The sequence below is a fragment of the Eucalyptus grandis genome, chromosome 7 (genome assembly GCF_016545825.1).
Source record: "Eucalyptus grandis isolate ANBG69807.140 chromosome 7, ASM1654582v1, whole genome shotgun sequence".
NCBI classification, from domain to species: Eukaryota; Viridiplantae; Streptophyta; class Magnoliopsida; order Myrtales; family Myrtaceae; genus Eucalyptus; species Eucalyptus grandis.
The window spans coordinates 39,345,263-39,369,470 of NC_052618.1; the positions used below are offsets into that span (position 1 = coordinate 39,345,263).

Consider the following 24,208-nt stretch of genomic DNA (forward strand, 5'->3'; position numbering starts at 1 on the left):
TCGGTGGGTATAGAAATGGTACAAATGAACCATCCGTGTGTGATCGCCTATCTTTTGACTTGCACGAAGATGTAAAAACTGTATGACCACTTTAGATAACAACCGTACTCATAGGTATCGAAAGAGCGCTAATGAAATCTTTAGCGTAAGTCAAGTCTCCGAACCCACGAAATCTCTGGTTCTATGAAAATTAAGTGGTCTCTCAATCCTTGATTGGGTTTTTAGCTGCTCCCAACAAAGAGTGTCAAAGTGGCAACTCATAGATAATGGTTTTAGGTAGTGTAACAACTTAAAATGAAATGTGGTCACATGAAGTATGAGTTTGAGGACTCAGAGTTTATAACCGACAATCCGTTTGTGTCGTTAACAAATTGGGAACCCATTCAAAACTGCCGTTCGTATGTGCCATTTAGATTTTATATCCGTTTGGGGGGTTTTCCGCATTTCATTTGAGAGTTTCATTTGTATGAACCATTCGGATTGACTTTATAAACAAATGCTTCAAAAAACCTATTTCTTGGGATTGTAAGGCCTAGATGGGTAGGTCGCAACAGTCCTAAGTCAATCTTATAGGCTTGAGGTTTCCTCATTCACACAAATAATTTGACTAACTTTTTGGATTATTGACCAGTAATGAAGGAACTCAACGACACACAATGTAGAAGTTATACAAAGTCATAAAAGCTTGAGCGAAATTAATCAAGCAAGTCATTTATAGCAAGCAATCTGAGATCTTGGTTTATTATTAAGGAAGTACTAATAATGAACGTTATAGAGGTTTGCCAACACGTTAGTTGAAGAAAGAGATAGTGGATCGACAAGAATGCACAATTGCTGAGTGGTTACACCAATAGTCTCGAGATTTGTTACATCTTGCATATAATCATTGCTAGATAATAGGAGATTGTGTCTAGAGATTTTAACTTTCTACCCGTAACTGCAAGTGGGGTTAGGAAGTTATTTGTAAATACAAAATCAATAACTGTTTTGCAAAGGTTCGTCCAATTAATCACATAACTTGTGTTCGTGCATATTTATGTTTATCTTTATTTTCCCAACAAATATTTCTAGCACTTTAGATTCTAGCTATTGCATTTTCAATTCCATTACATTTCAAGACATTTATATTCATGTCCAGAATAAACAAAGGAAACTTTCATGATTTTTGCATATTCAATTCAATCATCCCTTTCCAAAGATTTTTTTTTTTTTTTTGCTTGTTTGGTGAAACATTCGGATTATAACTTCGATAGAATAAGCACGGCTCAAATTTTTAGAGCAGATTTAGGTAAAGTGCTTTGATGTCATGATTAAGAAAAGAAAATACTAATACATACTGTAAAATCAATATATAAGGTTTTTTTTTTTTTTTTTTTTGTTTTGGTTGATTGGCAGAATATGTAACGCTTTAATAGTGGAAGGGGATGAAAAAGTTGAACTAAACATGAGTTCTCGACTGAAGTATGACTGAAGTATGACTCTTCTTCTCACAAAGTTTTTCTTTGAGGTAAGCCGCTATGACCATAATCAAAGTGAAATTACCAATCAAAGGTATCATCGAATCCATTCTCTAATATGAGTTAATTGTTTTGTACAGCCTGAAGGACTGTTAGGAAAATATTTGAAGATGTTACAATAGAATTCCAAGCCAATTCACCAAAGATAGAAACTTTGTATGTCAAAACACCTAGCTCTGTAGTAATTTATTGTAAATGGGCAAAAGTATAGTAGCTTCAGAAAGACCAAAATCCTTAGCTTCCCACGAAATACAGGAAGCCAAGAAGAGTAGATTCAATTTAATATTTGGATGGCTCGGGATCACATGTTCCAGAAGAAAAACAGTTTAAAATTGAAAATAGGAATTCGTCAATTATGTTCGGATGCTTCAAACATGTATAACTAGCACACATCGGAGACGCAAGATAGAAATATATATATATATATATATATATATATATATATATATATATATAAAAGCATAATTCTACGATAGATGCATCTGTAGCGACACTGTCTCCATCACTTGCTGGTTTTCCCACAAAGCAATCTGCACAGAAAAAAAAAGTTGTTGGACAATGATAAGACAAGGTTGGAGCAATCTTAGGTCGAGCGTATCATGCTAAAACAACTCACATTAGTTACTCGATTGGCTTGCAGAGAGATGAGCGACAACTATTACCAGTACAATGAGCAAAACGGCGACTTGCAATTTAGATCGTCATAAGCTATTGTTCTCTCTTTTGTTTGGTTTGCTGTTCAGCACATAGTTCCAAGACCAGCCAAACAATGTGAGATGAATAGTTGTAAACTCACTCAGGACAGAACTATTTGTGGGTTTAGTCGCAAGGATGTAAGATTTCCTGTCAGAAATTTACAAACGGAATTTGTTTTAAGTAGAAAGGCATAATCAATATCCACTCCACGGAGAGAGAGAGAGAGAGAGAGAGAGAGAGAGAGAGAGAGAGAGAGAGAGAGAGAGAGAGGGAGGCATGGAGATGTCCGAATCTCTACAAGCCTTACGTACCCTCGATTATGCTCAATGTTTTTGTAGCATTAGGATCATTCTTGTCAACCTATGGGAGCCAAAGGCATAATTTGGTGAGTAATTGATATAGCTAGTATAAGCACCTAGAGGGGGGTGAATAGGTGTAGAAATAATTTTTCGAGATATGAAAGCAATACTAGGCAAACAATAGAAAGGAAGCTCTCCTTTAGTTAACAAAACAAACTATGATCAAAGTAAAGCAGGGAGTAGGGAAGAGAAAATTGAACACAAGGTTTATAGTGGTTCGGCTTATTCCAAGCCTACGTCCACTCATACGCACCGACAGCCCCACCGGCTGGATTTCACTATGAACAAAAGAGATGTTACAGCAATGCTTTCCTTGATTCCACGGTGTAGATACTCTGCCACACTTCCTCAAGGTATCTCAAAATATAGACTCTCTTTTGCGTACAAGATTTCGCTCAGTAAGTGAATTGACTAAGAATCAAAGAGCTTCGGACTTTGGAATTTTCTATCGTGCACCACCTCGAACAAGCTGGAACGTCTTCCTTTTATACTCCTTTGTGCCATCATACGCGTTGGCACTTACCAAAGGAATTCTTCCAATCCTCCCATTGGACAGAATCAATTAGGAAGATCATTCGAGCTATTAAAGAAACATGTCGATAGCCCATCAATCCTGCTCGCCCATACAATCAGGATTTTGGTTTCCATAAGTAAAACATTCCAAGAATACTTTGCCAATCATCGGATCTTTAATCATTCTTGATTTGAATAAAGGAATCCATTATGTCATATCCAGCCAAGAGATCTTCTCCGGTCGATAAGGCCAAATCCTTAATGAAGCACTCGATTTGGATAGCCTTTTCTTCAACGGGTTAGAAGCTGTCAATGAGAATAGACTTTGAGTCTTGAGTCGGTAGTCCGGAGGTCTTCGGACTTTAATAGTTGAGTCTGCAAATCTTCGGACTAGGCGATAGAAACGTTTTGTCATCTTCAAAATATTCCGGAAAGATTTCTCCAACAATCTCTCCCTTTTTATGGTGACAAAACTTTCCTGCCATTTGAATAACTTTGACGCAAAACATTACTCAAGCAAATATGGATATCTCATAAAGATTAATGGCTTAATGATAATACTAGAATCTGCAACCACGGAAAATAGGTTAGTTTTGCATGAGAGTAAAGCCATTCATAAGATATCAATAGTTCTTAATATAAGCAGTAGTCAAATCCAAATCCACATTCAGTCAGTCCACATCCAGACACAAACACACAAGTCAAACATCAAAACAAACTGAATTTTCAACAAGTTTAAATTCAAAGATTTCAAATCTCGCATCTCTCCCCCTTTTTGTCATCATAAAAAAGGTTGAGATGGGAATAGAATGGAGTCAAGTTTGCTTGGGAACGCGAACAAGCTGGAAATCTCCCATGGACTGGATGATGCCTTTAAGCTTTTTCAATTCTTCCTTCAGTTGATCCACCTCTTCACCTTTAGCATTGGCTTGAATATGAAGAGCAAGGGTTTGGATCGATCGACGATAAGGTATCGGCATAATCACGCAAATTTGGCGATGAAGCATCATGTCCCTCCTCTGGAAATTGAGAGGCATGGATGTCCTCTCGGATCTGGCCGGAGAAGTGCTCCTTCCTTCATGTTAAGGGATATGAGGACATTCCTCTTTTCTCACCATCTCTCCCTATTTCCATGGCTTCTGTGGAGAAGAGTGTTCCTCATGCTCTCCTTCCTCTTGATTTTCTCTTTCTTCTTCTTCTTCAAACCTTTCCTCCTCTGCTTCTCTTTCTTCAGACTTCTCTCTCCTTTTCTTCCTTCTCCTCTCGCTTCTTGCTCCTCAGCCCCTCTTCTTCTTTTTCTCCCATCCTTCTCTCTCTCCTCTCGCTTCTTTTCCACTGTCGTTCCATTGATTAGGAACAAAGCTCAGCTTCTTCAATGCTATAGCAGAAATTGTGAGGTCATCCTCATCATCTTCATCAATGATGAGAGCTTTTTCTCTTTTTGGATGGAGTAACCATGGGCTCCTTCCCTTTTCTTTTCGCCGTTGAAGAGACTTGATGAGATTTGACAGGGGTTTCTCCTTAAATTTCTCCAACGCCTTGTCGAGTTCTTTCGGACGCATTTGGACACCATTTTCAGTCACACCACCATTTTGTCACATGGTCGAACACATAGAATTTGTGGAGGCTGAATATTCAAATGTCTGAATATCTTTGACACAAGACTGGATAAGGAAGTTGGCCCTTGTCCTTCTGCACCGCTTTATACATGTGGAACAAAATAGTGTGAGGAAGAGAAACTTTTTCCCAGCATTGATGGCATACATCAGCTTTGCCTCTAAGTTAGAAACATCGTCTTGGAAGTTGATTTCGATGCACGAGGCAATTGATCACAATCTTGTAGACGGAATGTTGAACGCACGCATCCTTGAGTAGGAAATCCTTCCCTTTGTCCTTCGTCTTTAACAAGTTCCAATGTGGCATGAGCTATAGAGACACCGATGGGTTGATATCTCCCTCTCTCAACCCGAATCACATCCGCCAACATATCCACATCCACTACAAAGTCTTGATCTCGGACACTTTGAAAGAAGAATCTATTCGCATTCAAGAAACTAAGATTTGAATAGAAATATGCGATTAATTGAGCATAGGCTTACTGTGGTGTCGAGCAAGCTGGTCAAGTTGAAGAAAACTGAACTTTTCCCTCAAATTGACATTCACATCATCAAGGAAATCAAAATCCACACTCCTAGGGTTTATCACCCCATGCTTCAACAATTTGGAGTATAGATCCTTTTGTTCCTTCGATCTAAACAACTCTGTTCTTTTCCTCGAATTTTTGCCGCAACACCAATTCTCGGTTGAAATTGAGCCTGTCTGTCATCATCATTTCCATCTATCGGATTAAATCCCCCAACACGTGGATCACTTGGGATATTTGCAAGGGTTTTTACTGCCAACCCCTTAGGAGCAATTTCCAAACTCTCCATTTTCGCAAAAGATGTACTCATTCCCATATCCCTTGTCCTTAAGAAACTCATCGATGTAGTTCAATGGAGTACCAATGCTCTTTAAAGCACGGTAAAGCTTATAAATAAAGAGGGCCTTTGAATTCTTACGGATCTGCGTCTTCAACGATTTCTTCCTCTTGTTGATGACCAGCACCACAGTGGACTAGATGGTGGAGAATGATGCTGCCGAGAATGTTGTGGGCTCACGCTCTTGACTTGGTGACTCCTCTTCCTCGGTGAGATCAAAGTGAGTAGGCCCCTCACTCATTCGCCGTGGTCCCCTGCTTGTGATCCTCGAAGAATTTCTTGAGGACGACATCTTTCTCAGTCTTCGAAAGATTCCTTGCTTGACTTTCCCAAGAAAGATGACAACTTTTTCGAAGATCAAACAAGGGAAGAAGACAGGAATGGATGATCGATGCTTTTTAGGGTTTTGGAGTTAAGTGAAGAGGAACCGATTTGCGTATAGCTCGGTCGAAATAGGGGAATGCTAAACATCATAAAGGAAGGTTAAAGATGCCTTTAAAAAAAAAACTGCCTTTTTCAAAAATAGATAACTGCCATTAACTCTTTTTGAAAAGGAAAAATTGCACTTTTCACGGAAATTGAAGATAGCATAAATCAATTACAAATAGATAAATGATCGTACCTTTACGAGATTTAATATAAGAGAAAATAAAATAACTACAGGTCAAGAACCATGATTGTGCAGTCGAGAGTCTCTAGACTTTAACTTCTTCAAGCTTCAAGATGTTGAGTCCGGAACGGATGATTTCAAATTGATTTTCTCCAGGCTTTGTAAATATATCCTTGATTGGTTCTTTGAGTCAACAAACTGAATCAAAACTTCTCCATTTTGAACATGATCTCTAATGAAGTGATGTCGAATCTCTATATGCTTTGCTCTTGAGTGAAGAATTGGATTTTTGGTAAGATTGATTGCACTGGTGTTGTCACAATTAATCTCCGTGCATGAATCTTCAATTCCAAAGTCATTAGCTGTTGTTTTATCCACGAGAATTTGTGAACAACAACTTCCGAGAGCTACATACTGCGCTTCGTGTGAAAGAGCTCTTGTATTTTGCTTCCTTGAAAACCAAGACAACATCACGCTTCCAAATGCGATAGGTACCGAGGTGCTCTTTCTATCAACTCGCAACTGCTAGATCTACGTCTAAGTATCCAAGAAGAGTAAAGTCTCCCTTTTTAGGATACCAAAGGCCGATGCTTGAAGTTGAAGCAATGTATTTGATAATACGCTTTGCAGCACTTAGATGAGATTCTTTAGGGTATGCTTGAAATCTAGCACAAATGTAAACACTAAACAAAATGTCAGGTCTAGAAGTAGTAAGATAAAGAAGTGAACCGATAATACTCTGTATAGCTTAGGTCAACTTTCTTTCCTCTTTCATCTTTGTCTATCTTCAAGGAACTTGACATTGGTATATCGATCTTTTTGCAATTTTCCAGTCCAAACTTTTTGACAAGATCATTAGCATATTTTTCTTGATGAATAAAAGTCCCTTCCTTCAATTGTTTCACTTGAAGTCCAAGAAAGAAGGTTAGTTCACCCATCATGCTCATTTCAAATTCATCACATAGACTTAGAGAATTTCTTGCACAAACTTTCATTAGAGGATCCAAAATAATATCATCAACATATATTTGAACAAGCGAAAACTTTTTGCTTTCTCTTTTGATAAACATGAGTAGTGTCTACTTTACCTTTTACAAAGCCATTTTGAATTAAAAACTTACTCAGCTGTCGTACCAAGCTCGAGGTGCTTGCTTTAAACCATACAAGGCTTTTTTTAGTCTCGAATACGGGTCGGCTTCCTTGGGTCTTCAAACCCAAGTGGTTGTTCCACATAGACTTCCTCATGGATAAATCCATTTAGGAAAGCACTTTTAACGTCCATTTGGAATAACCTGAAATTCTTCTAACAAGCAAAAGCAAGTAATAATCGAATTTCTTTTAACCTTTACTCTTTGCGTAAGTCTCGTCATAGTCTATCCCTTCTTCTTGCGTATATCCCTTGGCCACAAGTCTTACTTTGTTTCTTATGACTTTTCCTTTTTCGTTCATCTTGTTCCTGAAAACCCATTTAGCTCCAATAATATATTTACCTTTTGGTTTAGGAGTCAACTCCCAGACATCATTAATGCGAATTATGCGAGTTCTTCTTGTTGGAGAAATCTTTGTGAAGTGTTTTGAAGTTGACAAAACATTTCCATCAGTCTAGTCACGAAGGTGCCAGACTCTGTTAGTTAAAGTCACGAAGACTTCCGGACAGCCAGACTCAAGACTCAAAGTCTATCCTCATTGTGAGCTCTAATCCGTTGAAGAAAGGTTATCCAACCTGGATGTTTTGTTCGGATTTAACCTTATCATCGGAGAAGATCTCGTGGTTGGAGAAGACGTATCGAATCCTTTGATTGATCAAGATTGATTCAATGACTGAAGATCGATGATTGTCTAAATATTATTGGAAGGTTCTACTTATGGAAACCGAGATCCACGATTGTATGGGGCGAACGGGATTGATGGGCTATCAACACGTTCCTTTAATAGCTCGAACAATCTTCCTAATTGATTCCGTCAACGGGTAGATTGGAGGAATTCCTTTGGTAAGTGCCAACGGGTATGATGGCATAAAGGAGTATATAAGGAAGACGTTCTTAGTTGTTCGAGGTGTGCGCGATAGAAGAATTCCAAAGTCTGAAGCTCCTATTTGTTTAGATAAATCCTTTGAGCGAATACTTGTATACAAAAGAAAGTCTATATTTGTGAGAGACCTTGAGGAGGTGTGGTAAAACATCTACACTTTGTGGAATCAAGGCAAAGCTTGCTGTAACTTCTCTTTTGATCATAGTGAAATCCAGCCGGTGGGCTGTCGGTGCGGAAGAGTGGACGTAGGCTTGGAATAAGCCGAACCACTATAAATCTGTGTTCAATTTTCTCTTCCTCACTCTCTCTACCTCAATCGTATTTCATTTTTGTTAATTAAGAGATAATTTACTTTCTATCATATGTTAAGAATTGCTTCCGTATATCGATAAATTGTTTAGGCACCTATTCACCCCCTCTAGGTACTCATACTAGCAATATCAATTGGTATCGAGCCCGTGTACTCACTTTGTTTGAAGTGTTTTACTTCATTAAAAGATCCATGGCTAGTATGCTAGCACCGGGGGCTGATGGAAGGGCAAAGCAATACCCAGACCACCCTACTTTGATGGAAAGGATTACAACATCTGGGAAGAACAAGATGAAAGCTTTCCTACGATCAAAGGATCCTCTGGAATGGGACGTTGTAGAAAAGGAATTACTCCTACCACTTTGCATCGCCTCTACGAAAGAGGAAAAGAAATCTGAAGAATCCAGCGGAATGTCTCGGGAAGAAATAATCAAGAGACGGACACTCGATGCAAAAAGCAATTTACTCATTATATTGTGCTTTATCACCAACTGAATATAATAGAATATCTTCTTGTGGTACAGCAAAAGTTTGGGACGAGTGCATATCACCTATGAAGGAACGGTCAGTGAAGGAAACAAGAATCAACATTCTTCTCGGTCAATACGAAGCCTTGAATGAAACCGGGAGAATCAATATCGACATGTTTAGTCGCTTTACGATATTGTGAATGGTCTTGAAAATCAAGGTCAACCAACTTTGATCCCATGAAGGTAAACAAGCTACTGCGTGGACTCTCCGGATTGGAATCACATAAAGACTTCGATAAGAGAGACTCGAGAGAATCATGCCACTATCTCGTCGACGAGCTGATTGGAACTCTTCAGTCTTATGAAGTGGAAAGGATCAATGAAGATGAAGATCCAAAGGTAAGAAATCCATTGCATTAAAATCAAATGATGATTACGATGATCTGATTTTGAAGATGATATGGACGATGAGGAGCTTGCTCTCATGATAAGAAGATTGAGAAACTAAATAGAAAAGGAAGAAGGTTCAACTCAAAGAAACAAAACTTTCAAAGACAGCGAGACCAAATCTGTTGATGATGAGGAACCAAATAAAGATGTAGTCTGCTTTGAATGCAAGAAAAAGGGACACATCGGACCCAACATGTCTCTTCAAGAAGAAGAGAGGAAAAGCTGAAAAATTTCGAAAAGCTCTCAAGCCGGAAACCTGGTGATACTGAGTGTGAAGAAAGTGATAATGAATATGCCAATCTATGTCCGATGGCACAATCGACTCGACTGGATCGGACTCGGGATCGACTCGATACAGTGAATTTGAGGCAAGTGATTTTAAAATTCTGTCAAAGTTTCTAAATATATTGATGAACTATGCTTTAGTCTTAAGACTTCTCTCAAAAGAATTTCCGAATTGAAAAAAAGAAAACTCAGCTCTAAAACAAAAGGAAAATGTTTTAGCGAAAAGAGTTAAAAGTCTAGACTTGTATGTTTCAATCTTAAAGAAAATGAAGATAATCTTTTAAAAGAAAATGCTTTTTAAAAACAGACTTATCAAATATATCAAAGAAATTTTCTATAGAGTTTGAAAAACTTGAAAAAATTCTTTCAGCACAAAGACCTTACTTCAATAAGTCTGGTCTAGGTATGACAAGAAGAAACAATTCCCTTGATTGATTTTCCTAAAGTAAAAGAAAGAATTAAGAAAAGATTCTCGAGTGAGGTTTACAAAAATCACTTCAAGAAAGTTTTTGTAAAACTTTGTAGGTAGAAATGCTCTCGGATGTTCTAAGTGCAAATGATCTGGATCACTTTGAAAAAGAGTGTTCTATGGTATGGAAACCTGTTAAGAAAGTATGAGCTAATCTTGTTTAACTTACTAACACCAAAGGACCCAAGAAAATTTGGGTACCAAAGAAAGCTTGAGACTTTATTTTAAATGCGGAGTCTCCGTCAAGAAACGAGTAAAGTGGTATCTTGACAGCGGATGCTCAAGACACATGACGGAGACTCAAATTGCTTTATAAAGATTGCTCAAGTAAATGGTGGAAAAGTTTCATTTGGAGGAAACAGCAAAGGAAGTATTGTGGGATTTGGAACCGTGAAAATTGGAACTCTCACAATAAGTAATGTTTCCTTAGTGGAAGGACTCAATTACAATCTTCTCAGATTAGTCAATTGTGTGATACTAGTTTCAAGATCTTCTTTCAGAAGGAACATGTTACGGAATCGGTAAAGACTCTCTCAGTCTTTCATGGGTCGAAGACATGGAAATATCTATCTTACTGGATGTGAAACCAAATGAATCGCAATGCCTTATCTCAATTCAAGACGAAGCAAGCATGGTACAAAAGCTTGGTCATGTCAACATGAAGCAATTAGCCAAAATCTCTTCAAAACAGCTTGTTCGAGGACCACCCAGTTGCCATACCAAAAGACTGATTCATGCACTCCATGTATTCTGGAAAAGGAGTAAGAAATTCTTTTAAGCCAATAAATCATGTCTCTACTAATCATGTACTACGGTTGCTGCATATGGATCTCTTCGGACCAAATCCGAACTCAGAGTATTGGGGGTAAGAAGTATTGCCTAGTAATTGTTGATGATTACTCCCGTTTACTTGGGTATATTTCCTTGCAAGTAAGTCTGAAACCTTTTCGTATTTTGAAAAATTTGCTAAAAAGGTTCAAAATGAAAAAGGATGTGTTATCTCTAGTATAAGAACAGATCATGGAGGTGAATTTGAAAATCAAGATTTTACAAAATTCTGTGATGAATCTGGCTTTAAGCATGAGTTCTCCTCTCCATATACTCCTCAGCAAAATGGAGTTGTGGAAAGAAAGAACAGATCTCTTCAGGAAATGGCTAGAACTCTCTTAATAGAAAGCAAGATTTCTTCACGATTTTGGGCTGAAGCTGTTTCAACAGCATGCTATATCATCAATAGAGTCTTCTTAAGATCTATTCTTCAAAAAACCCCTTATGAGTTATTCAAAGAAAAGAAGCCTATTGTTTCATACTTTCATGTATTTGGTTGTAAATGTTTTATATTGAAAAATGCAAAGATCGAGTTGGTAAGTTTGAAGAAAGATCGATGAAGGTATCTTCCTTGGATATTCTACATCAAGCAAAGCTTATAGAGTCTATAACAAGAAGAGTCGATCGTGGAGGAGTCAATGAATGTCAAACTTCAAGACTCAACGCAAGATGAATCAAGTCGAGACTCATCAAGAAGAGTCCGAACTTTGCCCTGCACCCTCCAAAGTCTACAACTCAAGAAGCATCTCGGACTCACGGAAAACCAGCATTAGGTTGTTAGCGAAGATCCAAATAAAGAAAGAGATCATCATCCGGACAAATCAACAAGTAATGGAAACATAAGTCCGGTCATCCCAAAGATCTTATAATTGGCGAAATTAATGAAGGAATTCGCACGGATCCAAAAGGCGAGAAGAGTCTAGTCTTTTTGTGGCACTCGTTTCGAAATTGAACCAAAGAGCATAGAAGAAGCTTTATCGATGAAAGCTGGATTGAAGCTATGCAAGAAGAGCTCAGATAGTTCAGCATAAATGATGTTTGGGAATTAACATCCAAACCAAAAGGTAAAACTGTTATTGGAGCTAAATGGGTATTCAGAAACAAGATGAACGAGAAAGGAAAAGTCGTATGAAATAAAGCAAGACTCGTGGCCAAGGGATATACGCAAGAAGAAGGAATAGACTATTATGAGACTTACACTCCGTGGCAAGGTTAGAAGCTATTCGACTATTACTTGCGTTTGCTTGTATAAGAATTTCAGGTTATTCCAAATGGACGTCAAAAGCGCCTTCCTAAATGGATTTATCCATGAGGAAGTTTATGTGGAACAACCACCAGGGTTTGAAGATCCAAAGAAGCCCGGACTCGACTTAAAAAGGCTTTGTATGGTTTAAAGCAAGCACCTCGAGCTTGGTACGACAGATTAAGTAAGTTCCTAATACAAAATGGTTTTGTCAAAGGTAAAGTAGATACGACTTTATTTATCAAGAAGGAAAACAAAAGCTTCTTACTTGTTCAAATATATGTGGATGATATTATTTTTGGATCCTCTAATGAAAGTCTGTGCAAGAAATTTTCAAAGTCTATGCAGGATGAGTTTGAAATGAGTATGATGGGAGAGTTAACATTCTTTCTTGGTCTTCAAGTAAAACAATTGAAGGAATGAACTTTTATTTATCAAGAAAATATGTTAATGATCTTGTCAAAAGGTTTGGATTGGAAAAGTGCAAAAGACCGACATACTAATGTCAAGTTCTTTAAAGATAGACAAAGATGAAGAAGGGAAGAAAGTTGATCAAAAGGCAGTACGGGAGCATTATTGGATCACTTCTTTATCTTCTTTGCCTCTAGACCTGATATTTTGTTGAGTGTTTGCATCTGTGCTAGGTTTCAATCAGATCCTAGAGAATCCCATCTCAGTGCTGCAAAATGCATCATTAAATATGTGGCTTCATCATCAAGCATCGGTCTTTGGTATCCTAAGAAGGAGACTTTAATCTTCCGGATATTCAAACGCGATCTGGCGGTTGCGAGTTGATAGAAAGAGCACTTCAGAACTTGCCGCTGCTTGGAAGCGGGGCCGTGTCTTGGTTTTCAAGGAAACAAAGCACTGTGTCTTTCAACAACGAAGCAGTATGTAGCTCTTGGAAGCTGTTGTTCGCAAATTCTATGGATAAAACAACAGCTAAGAGATTTTGAAATTGAAGACTCATGCACGGAGATTAATTGCGACAACACCAGTGCTATCAACCTCACCAAAAATCCAATTCTCCACTCAAGAGCAAAGCATATAGAGATTCGACATCACTTTATTAGAGATCATGTTCAAAATGGAGATATTTCAATTCAATTTGTTGACTCAAAGAATCAACTGATATACTCACAAAGCCTTTAGAGAAAATCAATTTGAGTCTATATGGTCCAGACTCAACATTTTGAGGTATGAGGATATCAAAGTCTAAAGACTTTCGTTCTCGAGCTTACAAGACTTTATCTACGTCTTGGCTCGACCTTTTGACGTAAGTCTTTCTCTCTCAATCTTATCTTGAAAAGGTACGATCATAAGACTCAGTGTTTAAATTGTTGCTATATTTAATTAACGTAAATATTGCATCGATTCATTTTCAAAAGGAAGTTATTTTTGAAATAGCTATTTTTGCGGATAAAGACAGTTATTTTGAAAAGGCATATTTTTATTTCCTTTGTGACGGTTCGTTTACTCTTCTTTTTAACCGATTGTGCACTTTGTCGATTCCTTTTCACTTTTCTATTCACTTTTCTCTCAAAAACCCTAGAAAGCATCGATCCTCCATTCCGTTTGTCTTCTTCGCTCAATCTTCAAAAAAGTTGTCATCTTTTAAGGAAAGTCAAGTAAGGAATCTTCCAAACACCGAGAAAGATGTCATCTTCACGAAAGTCCTCAAGAATCGCAAGCGGGGACCACAGAGAATGAGTGAGGGGCCTACGCACTTCGATCTTGAAGATGAAGTTACTCCGGATCGGCAACCGAGCCCACAACATTCTCGGCGGTGTCATTCTCCACCATCTAGTCCTCAAGGCGTTGTTCATCGACGCGTCGGAAGAAATCATCGAGGATGCACTCCCGTAAGAGTTCAAAAGCCCGCTTTTATTTACAAGCTATATCGTGCCTTAAAAGGAATTCGTACTCCTTTGAACTATGTTGATGAGTTTCTTAGAGACAAAGGATATAAGAACGAGTATATCTTTCTCGAAAAATGGAAAGTTTGGGAATCGCTCGTAAAGGGGTGGCCGAGGAAACCCTTGCGAATATCCCAAGTGATCCTCATGACTCGGGGACCGAATCCCCGTAGATGGGAATGACGTTGACAATCTGTCGGTCTATTTCAACCGAAAATGGGTATTGCGGCTGAAATTCAAGGAAAAAGGGAGATTTGTTCGGATCAAAGGAACAAAAGGATGCAGTACTCGAAATTGCTGAAGCGTGGGGTAATAAAACCTAGGAGTGTGGACTTTGATTTTCTGGATCTTTGTGAAAGTGAACTTGAGGGAAAAGTTCGATTATCTTCAACTTGAAAAGTTCTGCTCGACTCAACCGAGGCTTATGCTTTGAATTGACGCATATTTCTATTCAAAGCTTAGCTTTTTGGATGCGAATAGATTCTCCTTCAGCGTTAAAGAACAAAACTATGTTGTGGATATGAATATGCTGGCAGATGTGTTAGAAGTTGAGAGAGGCAGATATCAACCAATCAAAGTTTCCATTGCTCGGGCCACACTTGAACTGGTGAAGGACAGGAGAACAGATGAGAAGATCACCTACTCACGGATGAATGCATTCAACATCTTGCTTCACAAGATTGTGATCAATTGCCTTCGGCCGAAATCAACTTCCAAAACGATGTTTCAAGCTCGAGGCAAAGTTGATGTATGCCATCCTCTCGTGGAAAGAAGTTTTCTCTCCCTCATACCGTTATGTTTCACATGTATAGAGAGCAGTGATGAAGGACAGAGGTCAACTCCCTTACCCAAGCCTTGTTACGAAGTTATTCGGACATCTGAATATTCAGCCTCCGCAAATCTTTTGTGTTCGATCATGCGATCATATGGTGGTAGGACCGAAAATGGTGACCAAAATGCGTCCGAAGGAACGAGCAAGGAATTGGAGAAATTCAAGGAGAAGACTCTGCCAAATCTCATCAACTCTCTTTCGCTCTTAAGAGAAAAGGGAAGGAGCCCATGGCTTGCTCCATCAACGAAAAGAAGAGCTCTCCTCGTTGAGGATGAAGATGATGATGAAGACATCACCATCTCGCAATGGCTTTGAAGAATTTAAGTCGTCTGTTCCACGAAAGAATCGGAACAAAAGACGAAAGAAGCGAGAGAAGGAAGAAGAAGAAAGAGAAGCGAGCAAGAAGCAGAGGAAGAAAGACTCAAGAAGAAAGAAGAGAAGAAGGAGAACTGAGGAAATCTCTTCTCCACTGTAGGCATGGAAACGGGGAGATCGGGAGAAAGAAGTGACGTCTTCATATCTTGATGCAAGTGAAGGAGTCGCCGCCGCCCGCACCCGGAAGATGTTTATGCATCTCAATTTCCAGAGGAAGGTCATGAAGCTTCATCGCCAAACCCGCGAGACTATGCTGATCCACCATCGTGCTGCTTTTACTCCATCGATCGAGCGAAGCAAGTACTCGGGCCCGATAATGGAGCAGATTTTCGTAGAATCATGGATATTCTCTTGGAAATGCGAGGTCAAATTTATGCCTTGGGATGCGAAGTTCAAAGTTTGAAGAATGAAAGTCAAGCTTCTTCCTGTTCATTAAATGATAAGATGTAAGCCCTCTCTATTCGAAATCGGCCAATGCCAAGAGTGAGGAGGTTGTACGGCTAAAGGAAGACTTTAAAAGGCTGGAAGGCATCGTTCAGTCTATGGAAGATTTCCAGCTTGTCCACATTCCCAAGACTTCATCTCATCCTTTTTAATGATGACAAAAAGGAGGAGAGATGCATGATTTGATCAAAAACTTTCAATCATCAAAAACTTTCAATCATTTTTTAACCGTTTGTTGGATTGTGTTGTTGTTTAACTTATTTTTGACAGACTTTGACTTTGTTTTGTGTCCGGATGAGAACCGAACTAGACTTGGACTTGACTTCTATTAACAAGTATTGATATCTTATGGATGGTTTTATTATATACTAGACTAACCTATTTTCTGTGGTTTGCAGATTCTAGTGTTAATCTTTTAGCCATTCATCTCTATAAGATATGCATATGTGTTTGAGAAATGTTTTGCGGTCAAAGTTATCCAAATCTGCGGGAAGGTTTTGTCACCATCAAAAAGGGGAGATTGTTGGAGAAATCTTCGTGAAGTGTTTTGAAGTTGACAAAACGTTTCCATCGCCTAGTCGAAGGTCTGCAGACTTTGTTAGTTAAAGTTTGAAGACTTCCGACAGCCGACTCAAGACTCAAAGTCTATCCTCATTGATGATCTCTAATCCGTTGAAGAAAGGTTATCTAGAAACTGGATGTTTTGTTCGGATTTAACCTTATCATCCGAGAAGATCTCGTGGTTGGAGAAGACGTATCGAGAATCCTTTGATTGATCAAGATTGATTCAATGACTGAAGATTCGATGATTGTCTAAATATTATTGGAAGGTTCTACTTATGGAAACCGAGATCCGATTGTATGGGCGAACAAGATTGATGGGCTATCAACACGTTCCTTTAATAGCTCGAACAATCTTCCTAATTGATTCCGTCCAACGGGTAGATTGGAGGAATTCCTTTGGTAAGTGCCAACGGTATGATGGCATAAATGAGTATATAAGGAAGACGTTCTTAGTTGTTCGAGGTGTGTGCGATAGAAGAATTCCAAAGTCCAAGCTCCTATTTGTTTAGATAAATCCTTTGAGCGAATACTTGTATACAAAAGAGAGTCTATATTTGTGAGAGACCTTGAGGAGGTGTGGTAAAACATCTACACTATGGAATCAAGGCAAAGCTGTGCTGTAACTTCTCTTTTGATCATAGTGAAATCCAGCCGGTGGTGGTCATCGGTGCGGAAGAGTGGACGTAGGCTTGGAATAAGCCGAACCACTATAAATCCTGTGTTCAATTTTCTCTTCCTCACTCTCTCTACCTCAATCGTATTTCATTTTGTTAATTAAGAGAGAATTTACTTTCTATCATATGTTAAGATTCGCTTCCGTATATCGATAAATTGTTTAGGCACCTATTCACCCCCTCTAGGTACTCATACTAGCAATATCACTTCTTACATAGCTTCAATCCAGCTTTTATCAAATAAAGCTTCTTCTATGCTTTTTGGTTCTATTTCGAAATAAGAGCCCAAAGACTAGACTCTTCGCCTTTTGATCTTGTGCGAATTCCTTCATTAATGTCTCCAATAATGAGATCTTTGGGATGACTGGACTTATGCTTCCAGTTACTGGTTGATTTGTCAGGTTGATGATTACTTCCTTCATTTGAATCTTCAATAACCATTTGTTGCTGGTCTTTTAGAGTCTGAGCTGCTTCTTGAGATTTAGACTTTGTATAGTCTGAAGCAGGTTCAAATTCTTAAAGATGAGTCTGAACAGATTCATTTTGCATAGAATCCTGGAATTTGACATTCATTGATTCCTCCACAGATTGACTCTTCTTGTTATAGACTTTGTAGGCTTTGCTTGAGGTAGAATATCCAAGGAAGATGCCTTCGCCTTTTTTTTCTTCAAACTTACCAACTCTATCATTTGCATTTTCAATATAAAGCATTTGCATCCGAATACATGAAAATATGATACAATAGGCTTCTTTCCTTTGAATAACTCATAGGGGTTTTTTTCCAGAATAGGCCTTAGAAAAACTCTATTGATAATATAACATCTTTGTTGAAACCGCTTGACCCAAAATCGTGAAGAGATGTTACTTTCAATTAAAGAGTTATAGCTATTTCTTGAAGCGATCTATTATTTCTTTCCACAACTCCATTTTGCTCTGGAGTATATGGAGAGGAGAACACATGCTGAAAACCAGATTCATCACAGAATTTTGTAAAATCTTGATTTTCAAATTCACCTCCATGGTCTGTTCATATACTCGAGATAACATACCCCTTTTCATTTTGAACCTTTTTAGCAAACTTTTCAAAGTAAGAGAAGGTTTCAGACTTACTTGCCATGAAATATACCCAAGTAAATCGTGAGTAGTCATCCACAATTACTAGGTAATATTTCTTACCTCCAATGCTCAATTACGGATTGGTCCGAAGAGATCCATATGCGAAGGCTGCATTACACGATTAGTGGAAACTTGATTTATTGGTTTAAAGGAATTTCTTACCCGCTTTCCCAATACGCATGGTGTACATAGATTAGACTTTTGGTATGATAAATTGGGTAGACCACGAACAAGCTTCTTTGCTGAAATTTTGGCTATTTGCTTCATATTGATGTGCCCAAGCTTTCTGTGCCATAAGCTTGCTTCATCTTGAATTGAGATTAGACATTGCGATTCATCTGGTTTCACATCCAATAGGTAGATATTTCCATGTCTTCGGCCCATGAATGACTGAGTAGAATCTTTACTAGTTCCTGAACATATTCCCTCTTAAAAGTTGATTTTGAAACTAGTATCACACACGGTGACCGATGCCGAGCGGTTGTAGTTGAGTCCTTCCACTAGGAAACATTGCTTATTGTGAGGTTTCCAATCTTTACAGTTCCAAATCCCACAATTCTTTCTTTGTTGTTTCCTCCAAATGAGACTTTTCCACCATTTACTTGAACGAGCTTTATGAAGCAATTTGAGTCTCCCCGTCATATGTCTTGAGCATCCACTATCTAGATACCATTTTACCTTTTTCTTGATAGTGACCTGCATTTAAAAAGATTTAAGCTTTCTTTGGTACCCATATTTTCTTGGGTCCATTGGTGTTAGTATGATATGCGGTTTTTGCCCATACTTTCTTAACAGGTTTCCAAACCATAGGACACTCTTTTTCAAAATGATCTGCACTATTGCACTTTGAACATCTGAGAGCATTTTGACCTATTGGTTTTACAAACACTTTTTGAAAATGATTTTTGTAAAATGTCTTTGGAGGTCTTTGCTTAATTCTTTCCTTCACTTTAGGAAAATCAATTAAAGGAATGGTTTCTGCTGTCATTCCTAAACCAGATTTATTGAAATAAGGTCTTTGTGCTGAAAGAATTTTTTCAAGTTTCTCAGATCCTATTGAAAATCTTTTTGAAATATTTGATAAGTCATTTTTAAAAATGCATTTTCTTTCAAGAGATTATCTTCGCTTTCCTTAAGAGTAGAAACATTCATGTCTAAACATTTCAACTTTTCTTTCAAAACATTTTCCTATTGTTTTAGTGCAGAGTTTTCCTTTTTAAGTTCGGAAATCCTTTTAAGAGAAGTCTTAAGACTAAAACACAGCTCATCAATGTATTTAGAAACTTTAACGGGGATTTTAAAGTTACTTACCTCAAATTCACTGTCTGAATCTGAATCTGTCTCGAAGTTTGATTCTGAATCCGATTGTGCCATCGTACATATATTGGCATAATCATCATCACTTTCTTCACACTCGTATCACTCCGGAGTTTCTCGCTTTAAGAGCCTTTCGATTCTTTTCAGCTTTTCCTTTCTTCTTTCTCGAAGAGGACAGGTTGGGTGATGTGTCCATTTTTCTTACATTCAAAGCGGACTACATCTTTGTTTGATTCATCATCATCAATAGACTTGGTCTGCATTTGCTTTTGAAAACTCTGTTTCTTTGGATTGAATCTTCTTATCATGAGAGCAAGCTCCTCATCGTCCATATCGTCTTCAGAATCTGTGACATCAGAATCATCATTGGATTTTAATGCAATGGATTTCTTACCTTTAGGATCTTCGTCTTCATTGATTCGTTCCACTTCATAAGACTGAAGAGTTCCAACCAACTCATCGACGAATAGTGGTATGATTCTTTGTGTCTCTCTTATTGAGGTCTTTATGTGATTCCAATCCTCGGAGAGTCCACGCAAAGAGTTTGTTTACCTTCATGGGGTCAAAAATTGGTTGACCTTGATTTTTAAGACCATTCACGATTTACGTAAAACGACTAAACATGTAAGTTATAGATTCTCTTGATTTCATTTTGAATGCTTCTTATTGACCGAGGAGAATGTTGATTCTGGTCTCTTTCACTCGATCATTTCCTTCATAGGTGATATGTAATCTATCCCAGACTTCTTTTGCTGTAACACAAGAAGATATTTTGTTATATTCAGTAGGTGACAAAGCACAATATAAAGAATAAATTGCTTTTGCATCAAGAGCTTGTCTCTTGATAATCTCTTCCCCGAGTCATTTCACTTGACTCAACGGTTTCTTTTCCTCTCTCGAGACGGATGCGGCTTTAGGAGTGATTCCTTTTTCTACAACGTCCCATTCCCGGAGGATCCTTTGATCGTAGGAACGCTTTCATCTTGTTTTTCCAGATGTTGTAATCATTTCCATCAAAGTAAAGTGGTTTGGTATTGCTTTGCCCTTCCACCAGCCCCCGGAGCTAGCATACTAGCCATGGATCTTTAACTGAAGTAAAACACTTCAAATAAAGTGAGTACACAGCTACGATACCAATTGATATAGCTAGTATAAGCACCTAGAGGGGGTGAATAGGTGTAGAAATAATTTTTCGAGATATAAAAGCAATACTAGGCAAACAAACGAACTATGATCAAAGTAAAGCATGGAGTAGGGATGAGAAAATTGAACACAAGGTTTATAGTGGTTCGGCTTATTCCAAGCCTACGTCCACTCTTCTGCATTGACAGCCCATCGGCTGGATTTCACTATGAACAAAAGATATGTTATAGCAATGCTTTCCCTTGATTCCACAGTGTAGATACTCTACCACACTTTCTCAAGGTATCTCAAAATATAGACTCTCTTTTGCGTACAAGATTTCGCTCAATAAGTGAATTGACTAAGAATCAAAGAGCTTCAGACTTTGGAATTCTTCTATCGTGCACCAACTCGAACAACTGGAACGTCTTCCTTTTATACTCCTTCGTGCCATCATACCCGTTGGCACTTACCAAAGGAATTCTTCCAATCCTCCCGTTGGACAGAATCAATTAGGAAGATCATTCGAGCTATTAAAGGAACATGTCGATAGCCCATCAATCCTGCTCGCCCATACAATCAGGATTTTGGTTTCCATAAGTAGAACCTTCCAAGAATACTTCGCCAATCATCGGATCTTTAATCATTCTTGATTTGAATAAAGGAATCCGTTATGTCATATCCAGCCAAGAGATCTTCTCCGATCGATAAGGCCAAATCCTTAATGAAGCACTCGATCTGGATAGCCTTTTCTTCAACGGGTTAGAAACTGTCAATGAGAATAGACTTTGAGTCTTGAGTTTGGTTGTCCTGGAGGTCTTCGACTTTAATAGTAGAGTCTGCAAATCTTCGACTAGACTGATAGAAACGTTTTGTCAGTTTCAAAATATTCCAGAAAGATTTCTCCAACAGTAATGTCCCAGTCTGTATGTTAAAAAATCATAGTGTGAAAAGCATGGAGATGGAAAAGCAAGCGAACAAATGAAAACATCAACTACTATTGTGGCCAAAAGTTGGATTAATAGATCATCAAGAATATTCTACCCCACAGTCAAGAAGCAGAAGGGAGAAATTCCGCAACGCTTCTGAGACTTAAGTTATAATTGCTTCTGCTATTAAAGCTACCACTAAAGGAAGTGGTTCCTCATGCAAAAATATCTTTGCGAAGACAAAACTTTTTTTTTCACTTCACGAGGCATAGTCTTGTCACATCCATTTCGGATTCAAGATAGCTAGCCTTTACATACAATTTGGTTTGCTGTATATCCACTCAAATCAGAGAAGATTTTGCAGGTTATAAGGTCTACTACACTTTCAAGTTAGAAATAATTAAAATACATGTATAAAAGATGGTGCATTCTAGTTTTTGACTTCATACCTTGGACTTTAGCGTACAAGAAAAATCATAGAAAGCACCATAAACATCAGCCATTGTCCTTGTGCGATCCCTAACTTTAGCAGCAAGACCTGAATAGTATAGGTAGACAGATGGAACAACTGAAGAATTATTATCTCAGAGCTACTACAGAACATAAACAAATGTACAAAGGCTTATGGATAGACACAGCCTTGACAAATGATGAATGGTGATAGTCTGACAAGCTTTATTTCCATCATGCCTGGACCTAGTTCTTTATTATGCCTCATTATTTCATGGTGTAAAAGTATCTTCTACATGCCTAGTGCCATTCAAGCTCTTCAGTATGCCTAATCATTTCATCGTCTCTATGATAGCTCTAATTTCAATGATGAAAGAAAATATCAGCAAATCATTTTCTTATCTAGCCTGATCTTTACTTCGCCTTTGAAAACTTGAATATTGTTGTAGGATAAAACTAAATTTCCAATTGCCATTATCTAGAAAAAGCAGAAAATGTTGGCAGAGGAGCTTCTCCCAGATAATCAAAAGATTAATGGCATTAAAAAAAAATATCAACGTTCAACTACATGAAAACAAATGAACCACGTACAGAAAGTCTTAAGATTATGAAGAGTGAGTTCAGAAGTGTGAACAACTGATTATAATAGGGAAATTTTGTAAAGTCAATGTGTGAAACCAAATCTTGTGCGCACATGTGCGCACAAAGAGAGAGAAAGGAACAACTTGTGTGTCTGTGCACCTGCTGTGCACGTGCGCAAATGTGTGTGAGAGAGGGGGCAGGGGAAGAAGTGCAGAGGTTGGGCTTGCGGTATGTCCATGAGAAAAATTCTAAGGCAAGTTTTATGTAGGAAAAATTTTGAGATCCATAGCTACCTTCAATATTTTTAATATATAAGATAGATGTAAGGCAACAACTTCTATTCATAGATAAGAAACACCGTTGTCTTGAAGAATCGATAATGTACCTGAAAAATAGCCCAAAACCGGAATATCGCAGGATCCCTTAAAGTAGACATGTATGTCAAACTGTCTTCAACATGTGTCAAAGCATTTGTTACCATCTCATTTAAACATTGTACTACCTTCACTGAGTTCTCCTCATACTTCAAGTCCTATGTAGATAGGGCCAATTATAGAAAAGAGAAAATAAGGATGTGCATGCGGCGCGAAATTCAGCATTGTAGGTGCATAATATCTTAACAATTCATCTTCAAAGTAGGTGATGGAAAATCAATTTTATATGGTGAAAGGGCTAAAGCGCAATCTATATAAGCCTTTAATTGTGCTGAATCATGTTGAAGAGGCATACCTCAAGTTTGTTTACATATTTACCCCAAATCTAACGAGGCCAAAACATGTGTGACTTTGGAATCTGATTGATATCTTCCAAATAATCTCGAATAATGTCTTGTTCTGATATTTACATCCATAAAATAATGTTAGAAATCCAAAATATGTGGTCATGTACATGAAACTCAGTGTCTTTCAAGTACTGTAGAATCAAAGCCATTGAATTGGATAGAGAATCTGGTGCCAAATCTTCAGCTCCGAAGCATGGAAAAGCTTTGACAGACCTAAACCTATAAGTCCTGACACATAGTGGCAATATCCATTGTAATCATCAATTGTTTCCACCTGCAATATGGAAGAAATTAGTGGAACTCTTTGTCGGAATAACCCATTTAACATATTAATCTCCACTACGAGCAATTCTTCCAGAAAGTGCAAGACTATAATCGGCACTAGTTTGATTTTTCTGTTGTTTTAGTACCTTGTGTCCGTATTTGAGTCCTCGAGATTTTCACGACCACCGAGAGTTGCCGATGTGTCGAAAATGGTCATTGTGGCTTGAAGAAAATTGACCACGGGTCATTTGCACTAAAAATTTCTAAAAGCTACTCGGTAGCCTAGGTCTTGCTAAAATCGCGCCAGATTGAAATTAACTACGAATTTGAATTCAATTTTAGAAATCGAAAGTTCTGTCATGTCACGAGTCATTTTAGGAACGCCAACTCAGTCTCCGAAGATTTTTCTGCAAACCGAGATTTTTGCGGAAAAAAGTTGAGATAGGGCCGTTTTCTACTGGAAAATGCGGTTGACCGTTTTTTATTGCGAAATTGGGATGCAAGTGGGATCTATTGGTGAGGAAAAATGCCAATTTGATCAAGGGTATGATGGTTGAATTTTTAGGGCCAAATTGATTTAA

General features: G+C 38.1%; 1 pseudogene; it reads right to left on the reverse strand.

Moving 5' to 3' along the window:
• Positions 1 to 2,134: 2,134 nt before the first annotated feature.
• LOC120296132 lies at positions 2,135 to 23,691 on the reverse strand (annotated as a pseudogene).
• Positions 23,692 to 24,208: the final 517 nt, after the last annotated feature.